This window comes from Aquarana catesbeiana, linkage group LG09 (assembly GCF_042186555.1).
Source record: "Aquarana catesbeiana isolate 2022-GZ linkage group LG09, ASM4218655v1, whole genome shotgun sequence".
Taxonomy (NCBI): domain Eukaryota; kingdom Metazoa; phylum Chordata; class Amphibia; order Anura; family Ranidae; genus Aquarana; species Aquarana catesbeiana.
Window position 1 is genome coordinate 182,951,189 of NC_133332.1, and position 10,051 is coordinate 182,961,239.

The 10,051-nt window shown below is 48.1% G+C and overlaps 1 long non-coding RNA gene across 1 annotated transcript; it reads right to left on the minus strand.

Annotated features, from left to right (window-relative positions):
* Positions 1-435: 435 nt before the first annotated feature.
* On the minus strand, positions 436-1,198 carry LOC141107258 (uncharacterized). The gene is made up of 2 exons (XR_012235845.1): positions 1,075-1,198; positions 436-561 (listed from the first exon to the last, which is right to left on the minus strand). It is a non-coding gene; the product is annotated as an uncharacterized lncRNA (long non-coding RNA).
* Positions 1,199-10,051: the final 8,853 nt, after the last annotated feature.

Consider the following 10,051-nt stretch of genomic DNA (forward strand, 5'->3'; position numbering starts at 1 on the left):
AGCTTATGAAGAGGAAAGTTCCACCTTTTCAAATCAAAGCGCACTCCACCAGGGCTGTTAGAAAATTTGCTACCTCTGGTGTATAATCTTCAGTGCATCCTCCGATTGTACTAGTCAGCTTGTCCTTGTACTGCTACTGCTGACAGAGAAGTGTCCTCTTCTAGCTGTGTTTTTTTTTGTTGCTATTAACCAATCTGGCATATCTAGAGCATAGTGGAGATAGTTACTTACTTAAAATGTGTGCAGACTGCCACGTAGCTCAGGACCAATCTTTATCACAAACATATGTCTGTTCTTTTCACCTGTAATAAATTCTATCTATATAAAGTGAGACCCGTAGGAGAGAATAGACGGAGGGGATGCATGACTAGGGGAGGAACAGGGGTCAGGGAACGGTCAGTCAGGTCAGTGGTGGGTCACAGGTTCAGCTCTTACCTGATTGGAGGTAGAAGTTGGTGGGGGCTGGATTCAGAGGTTGGGGTCCGGTGTAGGGGGTGGATTCTGCATCACTCGGAGAAGTTTGGAGAGGAGACATCTTCTTGGGACATACGTGCTGGTCACCTGCAGGTAGACAGACAGGGAGATGAGTGAGCTAGAGGCCTTGTTAGCTCAGGTCAGGGCCGCAGCAGTCGAACGGGGCCCTCAGTGGCTGCAGCAGCAGCTGGCTGACGTGCTTGGGGGGTCGGGATCTTCTACTTCACCTGTCCCTTCTTCCCCGGGGAGGAAACGAGCTAGAAAGGTGCGCCCGCCGGAGCGCCTGAGCCCATCTCCTGTCCCTAAGGCTCATCGAGCGAGAAGGAGCCCCTGTCCCAGGGACCCTCCAGGGCTTACTGCGGGGCTGCCTGCTCATGCTTCCGGTGTGGGCCCTGGGAGGAATCCTACCCCACGGCGCTCTTCTACTGCTCGCAGCTCAGGCCGGAGCATGCGGCAGCCCTCCCCCTCCCCCCCCCGTGTAGATGTCCTGTGTGGGAGGGCTGCTCAGCGGGGGAGACGCAGCGGGATGCGCAGTGGGGGGCGTCCCTGCCCCTCAGCTGTCCAGAGAGAGAAGGATGCCCAGGCTTCAGGGAGACTCACTGGGGGGGTGCCGTCATCGTCCCCCGCCAGCCGCCGACACAGGGCTCCGGAGCGTTCGGCTCCCTCTGCCACTGCTGCGCAGAGCGGAGCTCAGCTGGATGAGATTGTAGTTACGAACAGCGGTGGGGTGGGAGCGCCCTCTGCTGGTTCACCATCCACATCGCAGGCGGGACGTCACAGCAGGAAGAGTGTGAAGGCCCAGGCTGGGGGACACGCCCCCTTAAAGAGACAGCGCGTCCCTGCTGCAGCTGGGGGTACTACTGTGCCCAGCAGCTCTTCCATGGAGAGAACTGAGCCCGGGGCTGAAGAGGAGGCTTCCAGGAGCCCTGAAGAGGAGCCGCTTGTGCAAATGAGGCAGGGGACGTCGCCGCGGCAAGATTCTTCGGCTGAGTCCGGTGAGCTCACCAGCGCGGATGAAGACGATCGATCGGTCGGGAGGCGTCCTGCTTTGCGGAGCCAGCTGGGATCCGGACAAACGGCTAGTCGTGTGGCGGTTCGGCTGCAGCCTGGTAAGTCGCCAATTTTACCTTTACATACTAGTCAGATGGGGGGGTTAATTTGGGGGTTTCCTCAGAGGTTAGTTCAGTGCCAGGAGTGGTGGGTGGAGATGCGGGTGCTGCGCCGGTTTTGTCCGCATTTTTTGCAGGCTTTCGGGAGTTATTGGCCCGTTTTGATCCGGCGGGGTCTTCTTTAGCATCTCAGGGGCCCGTTGGGGCATGGGCTCCCGCTGCCGCCGGCGTGGACTCTGTAGTTCCTAGCACACCCCCCCAGCAGAGCCGCTTGCAGTTGCGGTATCCGGGGCGGGGGGGTCCTCCGGGGTTAGCGTGACGTCGGCGTCGCAGACGGAGGTGACTGGGGTGGACGCGAATAAAGGGAAGGAGTCCTCTGAGGATAAGGTGCGGTTGGCGGATGCGGCGAAGTGCGAGATTTATGTGTGCTTTGAGGGCCCACTGGGAGTGCATCTAAAGCAAGATGTACGAGAAAAGATCTGGAAAGGGGAATATGTTGAAATATTCTCTCTTTTGCCGTTAGAGAAATTTAATATCGACAAGGGTAAGGCAGACGAAAGCAAGAAGGAGGAGGAGGAGAAGCGACGCTGGAGGCTTATTCCTCGCACTTTTGGGAATTGGCTTCAGGCGTTTGCCATTTTGGCTAGCGTAATTGGCGAAAAAGCACCAGAGAATTGTTCTCCGCTTTTTTGTTATCTGGATGCCATTGGGGAGGCTTATCGAACTTATGGAGGAATTGCTTGGCTGCGCTATGACGAGCAGTTCCGCCAGCGCAAGGCTTTGCGTCCGGGCTTGCGCTGGGACCATAAGGACATTGGGCTTTGGATGAAGCTTATGTCACATGCGAGGGTTTCGGGACAGCCCTTTCTCGGAGGGGCCGGCGGTTCAGGTGCCGCTGGACAGTCGGCCACACAGCGAAAGGGAATTTGCTGGCAGTTTAACGAGGGGTCGTGCCGTTTTGGCGCAAACTGTCGTTTCCGTCACGAGTGCTCTGGTTGCGGGGGCTCCCACAGTTATGCCAAGTGTTTCAAAAAAGGAAAGTCCCAACCCGTTGAGTCGGCCTCAAAAAGGGAGGACGCCAGTAAACCTTCCCGAGATGGTACCGTATCTAGATAGATATCCACGACGGGAGGCGGCAAGTTTTTTGGCTGATGGTTTTGCCCATGGTTTTAGGATCCCGTGTTCGGGACCTGTGGCCCCGTCTCCGCGGGCTCAAAATTTGAAATCAGCGCGCCAGTTTTCCCAGGTTGTTTCGGACAAACTGGCAAAAGAGGTGGAACTCGGGAGAATGGCCGGACCATTCGCTCAACCCCCCGTTTTGTTTTTACATGTTTCTCCCCTTGGGGTGGTACCCAAAAAGGAACCCAACAAATTCCGGTTAATTCATCATTTGTCGTATCCGAAGGGGACTTCGGTGAATGATGCCATTTCTCCGGAGCTGTCTTCGGTGTCTTACACCTCCTTTGATGCCGCGGTTGGCCAAGGTTCATTGATGGCGAAGACGGATATAGAATCCGCTTTTCGTCTGCTGCCGGTACATCCGGACAGTCAACATTTGCTTGGCTGCTGTTGGGAAGGGCAGTTTTATATGGACCGTTGTTTGCCGATGGGCTGTTCCATCTCTTGCGCATATTTTGAGGTGTTTAGCACTTTTGTGGAATGGGTAGTTAGGGAAGAGACTCAGTTGAGGTCGGTGCTGCACTATCTCGACGATTTTCTTTGCATCGGCCCACCGGATTCCTCTGTTTGTTCAGTGCTGTTACACACTTTGGAATCTATTGCGTCACGTTTTGGAATTCCTTTAGCGCCGGGTAAGACGGAAGGTCCTTCTACAGTCATGCAGTTTTTGGGCATTGTCATTGACACGCGTCTGATGGAATGTCGTCTCCCGAACGACAAACTGGAGGACTTGCGTCAAGGGGTGGCGGAGGCTGAGGTGGCGAGGAAGGTCAGGCTTAGGCAGTTGCAGTCGTTATTGGGTAAGCTTAATTTCGCCTGCCGCATCATGCCTATGGGACGCATCTTTAGTCGCCGCTTATGTGCTGCCACTGCGGGAGTACTGAAGCCGCATCACTTCATCAGGCTTTCGCGTGAGCTGAAGGCCGATTTGAGGGTTTGGGGTGAGTTTTTGTCCACATACAATGGCAGGTCTTTATGGATGGCGCCGGTTGTGGCAGCCTCTGACCTGGATATTTTCACTGATGCAGCTGGTAGTTCTGGTTTTGGGGCTTTCTGCCAAGGGGCTTGGTGCGCGGCGGTGTGGCCAGAAGAATGGAGTTCGGCGGGGTTCTTACGTAATTTAGTGTTACTGGAACTATTTCCGATTGTAGTGGCGGTTGAAATCTGGGGCTACAAATTTCGGGATAGGCGGATCTGTTTTCACTGTGACAATTTGGGGGTGGTGGAGGTTATAACGCGCTTGTCCGCTTCTTCTCCGCCAGTGGTGCGCTTGTTGCAGCACTTGGTTTTAAAGTGCTTAAGCTTGAATTGTTTTGTACAAGCTGTTCATGTTCCGGGGGTGTTGAATTCCATTGCCGATTCTTTGTCTCGTTTCCAGTGGGAGAGGTTCCGGAGGTTGGCGCCGGAGTCGGAGCAACTGGGGGTTCCTTGTCCCGACAGGCTGTGGAGACTGGCATTGGAGTAGCTGAGGAGCTGTTACGTCGATCGGTGACTGGGGGTACGTGGGCGGCGTACTCGTCGGTATGGGGTGAGTGGTCTACCCTGGTAAGTTCGGTTGGGGGGGATTTTTCATCACATGATCACGTGGCTTTGTTGCTGTATTTTATTGGGACGGGATTTACACAAGGCAAGTCAGTGTCCAAAATGAACAAGAGTTTAGCTGCCCTGGCTTTTCTATTTAGGATGCAGGGCCTGCAGGACATGACTAAGGATTTCAGGGTGCGTCAGGCCATGAAGGGGTTTCGGCGGGGGAGAGTACTGCCAGATACGAGGCGCCCGGTCTCGTTTGAGTTGCTTCAAGAGTTGGTGGAGCTGTTGCCCGGGGTTTGTTTGTCTGTTTATGAGGTGAGGCTTTTCAATGTGGCTTTTGCGTTAGCATTTTTTGGAGCGTTGCGCATTGGGGAACTAGTTAGCAAGAACAGGTGTGGAGTAGGGGGGTTAAGTTTGAAGGACGTGACCCTGTCTGGGGATTGTGTTCGGATTCATATTGGCAAGTCTAAAACTGATCAATTGGGTAAAGGGGTTTCCGTGTCGTTGTTTCGGGTGCTTCCGGAATCGGTTTGCCCGGTTTCTTCGGTGCAACGATATCTTGGGGTTAGGGGGTGGAGGCCGGGAACCTTTTTGATGCACAAGGATGGCTCATCCTTGTCGCGTTTTCAATTTTTGTCAGTTTTTCGACGTTGTTTGGAAAAGGCGGGCAGGGAGGTTTCCCAGTTTAATACTCACTCCTTTCGTGTGGGGGCAGCCACAGAAGCGGCTAGGTGGGGTTTGGGTTCGCAGGTAGTGAGACGCATAGGGAGGTGGGAGTCTGATCGTTTTAAGATTTATGTTCGCCCTCATTTGCTTTGAAGTTGCATTGAGTATGCGGGTGTGGTTTTATGTTCCTTTTATGTTTCTTTCAGATCTTCCTCCTGGCCTGGTCTGGATTCTGGGGGATTCATACGTGTTCTGGGGGGCTGTTAGGGCTGATGTACGTCCTGAAGGGAGGCAACTGGGCATTTCTCGGAGTGAGGCTGTCTTAAAATGGTTGGGTATACGTGGAATGATGTGGGGCCAAGTCCTGCCTGAATTTCACTATTTTTCCAGAATTGACAGGCCCCCAGATGTTCTAGTTTTACAGGCAGGAGGCAATGATTTCGGGGTGCGGGCTGCCAGGGATCTGGTGAGGGATATCAAATTTGATATTTTGCGTCTGCTACGTGATTTTCCTGGCTGTATTATTGTGTGGTCAGATATTGTGGCAAGAAAAGTGTGGCGGTTCGCCCGCTCCGTAAGCAGGGTTAACAAAGCCAGAATTAAGTTGAATAGGGAGGTTGGGAGGTTTGTGGCCCGGCTCGGGGGCATAGTAATTCGACACAGGGAGCTGGAGGATCAGTCTGTTCGCTATTGGCGAGACGACGGTGTTCACTTAAATGCAGTGGGCATAGACATATGGTCCTTGGACCTTCAGGAGGGTGTGGCAAGAGCGTTGCAGGTGTGGAGGGATTCGCTTGAATGAGGTTGTCAATCAAGCTCTCGTGGCGGTTCAAGGGGTCTTTGGGTGTCAATACAAATTTTACATGGTCACAGGAGTAGTGGGGCCCATCTAAGGATGGCGCTTACATTTGTTAGCGGTGGTTCTCCCAGGAGATAAATCCCCTGGGGGAGGGGAATATGGAGTTAGTTGTGATGTCCGAGTGTCCTCGAGCCTGTTGGGGCACAGCTGAGGATGTAGACCGTTTACAGTTATAAAGTGTGCCTTTTTTAAGATACCCAAAGACCTCTTGCTGTTGGACATTATTTTGTTATTTGTTTTCATGTTCTTTTTGTTATTTATTATTTGGTTAATAAAATTGGCTGCTGTGGCCTTATAAAACCCATGTCACGCAGTCTGTGTCTTTAATTTAATGGTAAGACCCAAGGTTGACGAATCCTTTAGTCATGTAATATAGGAGCACTCTTTTCATTTAATTGGTTTTCAATAGCTGAATTTTAATGCAAGCTGTATGAACTTTGCATAAATCCTGAAATGATATTTACATACAGTATATGTATTCAACGAATGACTTTACATGCATTATCTGCAATAAAAGCCTATAATTATTATGTTTAACATAAAGCACACAGTATGAAAAGTCAGTTTGATAATGTATTTCACAGAGGAAAGACCTGACCTCCCTGAACCTTTCAATTCTCTCTGGTTCAATTCCTCAAAGAAGCTAGAGCTGCTGGATTTAAACGCCATACTGATGTGAGATAACATCGTACTCTGGAGTTCCTCTGCAATTGTTCCCGTTAGAAAGCTGTCCTCTAGGAACACAAGGTTCATCGATCTGACTTTACCAGCTGTGTAATCGGAAAAACCCTTTTTACAAATTCCAATCACTCTGAAGCATGTAATCCAGTAATAATACTCTTAACACCTTTATGTAACACCACTGGTTAGAAAATCCACCACTGAGGCTTGTAATACTACAAAGAATGCAGGTGATAGTGTTAATAGTTCATTCGGAATTAAACCTGAAAAAAATACACAACATATTAGCACATTATGGCAGACTTATGCTGGCCATACACTATACGAAAAATTGGCCGAATCCATTTAAAAAAAAAACGAACATTCGGCCGTGAGCGCAAGCGATAGTGCCCATTAACTGGCCGAAAAACAAACGAAATAAGCGAATTTCGGCCGATTTTTCGTATAGTGTATGGCCAGCATTACCTGCCAAGCGATCCCCTCCAGAACTGTCAGATTTCTTGGCAGTCATGGGTGCTTCTATCATGGTCTCCCGTCTCAGTTTTAATTCTTCAGCTACTCAATTTGCTGGGCTGTGATGATATCATCTCCAGGAAAGATACCCCTTTTATCACAATCAGTATTGTTAGAATAATAAATAAAAACTCTGCATTTGCCTTAGTATAATAGTAATGGGATGTCCAATAGCAGGCTATGGGGGTTATTTACTAAAGGCAAATCCACTTTGCACTACAAATGTACTGCAAGTTCACTTGGAAGTGCAGTCACTGTAGATGTGAGGGGGAAATGCAAGGAAAATAAAAAACAGCATTTTCGTTTGTACATGATTAGAGTATAGAAATCAGCAGAGCTTCCCCTCAAATCTACAGCGACTGCACTTCCAAGTGCACATGTAGTGCAAAGTTGATTTGCCTTTAGTAAATCAAACCCATGAGCCAGTAGTATTGGGACAATATGAATGAGAACGCTGCGCTGTAACAAGATATACTAAGTATGTAATAATGTTTCTAAATCAAAAAAATAACATTCTGCACAGATTGTAAATTAAGGGTAGGCAACCATTTGATTGTAGTGGGCCAAAAATATTATGTAATATTTGTATGTATATATATATATATATATATATATATATATATATATATATATATATATATATATATATATATATATATATATATATATATATAATGTAATTGTAAGCAAATGAGAGTGCCAGATATATAAAACAAAATGTCTAGTTCAGATTCTCAATCAAGCAAATGTATAGCATATTTAGTAACTAAATAGTGGTGCTTTAAACTGGATTCTGCAGTACTACCCAGTGGTGTCAGTAAATAGATAAATAATCCCCAGCATTGGTGTTAGACCCCTTTCACACTGGGGTGCTTTGCAGGCGCTACAGCGCTAAAAACAGCTCCTGAAAAGCGCCCTGAAAGAGCCGCTCCTGTCTTTTCAGTGTGAAAGCCTGAGGGCTTTCATATTGGAGCGGTGCGCTGGCAGGAAGGTAAAAAAAGTCCTGCTAGCAGCATCTTTGGAGCGGTGAAGGAGCGGTTTTTATACCGTTCCTCCACCGCTCCTGCCCATTGAAATCAAGGAGCAGCGCGGCTATACCGCCGGCAAAGCGCTGCTGCAGCAGCGCTTTGAGGGTGGTTTTAACCCTTTTTCGTCCGCTAGTGGGGGTTAAAATCGCCCCGCTAGAGGCCGAATACCCCCGCAAATACGACGGTGAAGCGCCGCTAAAAATAGCGGCACTTTACCGCTGACGCCCCAGTGTGAAAGGGGTTTTAGTGACTGCAACAACATACCTCCTAACTTTAGACTTTCATAAAGAGGGACAGACTGGATAAGGGAAAATGCTGTGTGCTGCAGTGACAGGTGGGAGTAGCTATATGGGGCTGAATATTGAGTGTGCTTTAAAGGGGCATGGTTAAATAGTCTGAGTACAATGCACAGAATACTTTATTTACTGCAATCCTTCTATACCAGGGATATGCAATTAGCAGACCTCCATCTGTTGCAGAACTACAAGTCCCAGGAGGCATAGCAAGACTCTGACAGCCACAAGCATGACACCCAGAGGCAGAGCATGATGGGACTTGTAGTTTTGCAGCAGCTGGGGGTCCGCTAATTGCATATCCCTGTTCTATAATTTTTGACTATTTACCAGACCATCACAGCATAGTCTCTATGTATGTGTGTAGTGCATGCACCCAATACCTAAAAACAATATATAAAAAACATGTGTAACTGATGAGGTAAGTAAAACAATTAGAAAAATAGATATGAGGATAAAATATAACGAAGGATATCAAGCTGTTTGAAATGAGTGAACCACCTGTGTGCCAACACAGAAATGGTTCTGTGAGTGTGTAAAATTGATGTGCTTAGTTGTTTGTGTGCCTATAAGAAAAGGGACTATGTGGAGTGAAACATTAACCACTTGCTGACCAGCCGCCATCATTTTACGGCAGCAGGTTGGCACGATCCCGCGATCCGTTGTAGCTATACGTCGGCTCGCGGGATCGGGATAGCAGACGCACGCACCCGCTGCATCCCGGGTGTAGCGATGCTTGTGGCCGACGGTCGCGGTGACCGTCGGCCATGAGCGATCGCGAGTAGGAGAAACAGAACAGGGACAAGTGTCTATAAACACACACTTCCCTGTTCTGTTCTGAGAGGAGTGACAGATCGTGTGTTTCTATTAACTAGGAACCACGATCCGTCACTTCCTGTAGTCAGTCCTCTCCCCCTTCAGTTAGTAACACAAACTAGGGAACACAGTTAACCCCTTGATCGCCCCCTAGTGTTAACCCCTTCACTGCCAGTGAAATTTTTACAGTAATCAATGCATTTTTATAGCACTGATCGCTGTATAAATGCCAATGGTCCCAAAAATGTGTCAGAATTGTCCGATGTGTCTGCTATAATGTCGCAGCCATGATAAAAATCACAGATCGCCACCATTACTAGTAAAAAAAAAAAAAATAATAATAAAAATGCTATAAATCTATCCCCTATTTTAAGGACGCTATAACTTTTGCGCAAACCAATCAATATACGCTTATTGTGATTTTTTTTTTACCAAAAATATGTAGAAGAATACATATTGGCCTACATTGAGAAAAAATTATCTTTTTAAAAAAAAAAAAGAAAAATGGGGATATTTATTATAGCAAAAAGTACAAAATATTGTGTTTTTTTCAAAATTCTTGCTCTTTTTTTGTTTTTAGCGCAAAAAATAATAACCGCAGAGGCGATCAAATACCACCAAAAGAAAGCTCTATTTGTGGGAAAAAAAGGAGTCAATTTTGTTTGGGTGCAGCGTCACACGACCGCGCAATTGTTAGTTAAAATGATGCAGTGCTGAATTGCAGAAAATGGCCCCGTCATTCAGCAGCCAAATCTTCCGAGGGTGAAGTGGTTAAAGTGTTGATATGTGTTTGGAATGACTAAGTTGAGCATACTCCAGTAGGAGTGGACAAGCATAATATATAGACATGTCTTAGCTCCAAGTTTACCTGGTGATATAAAAGGTGCCGTAGATGGTGTCCTG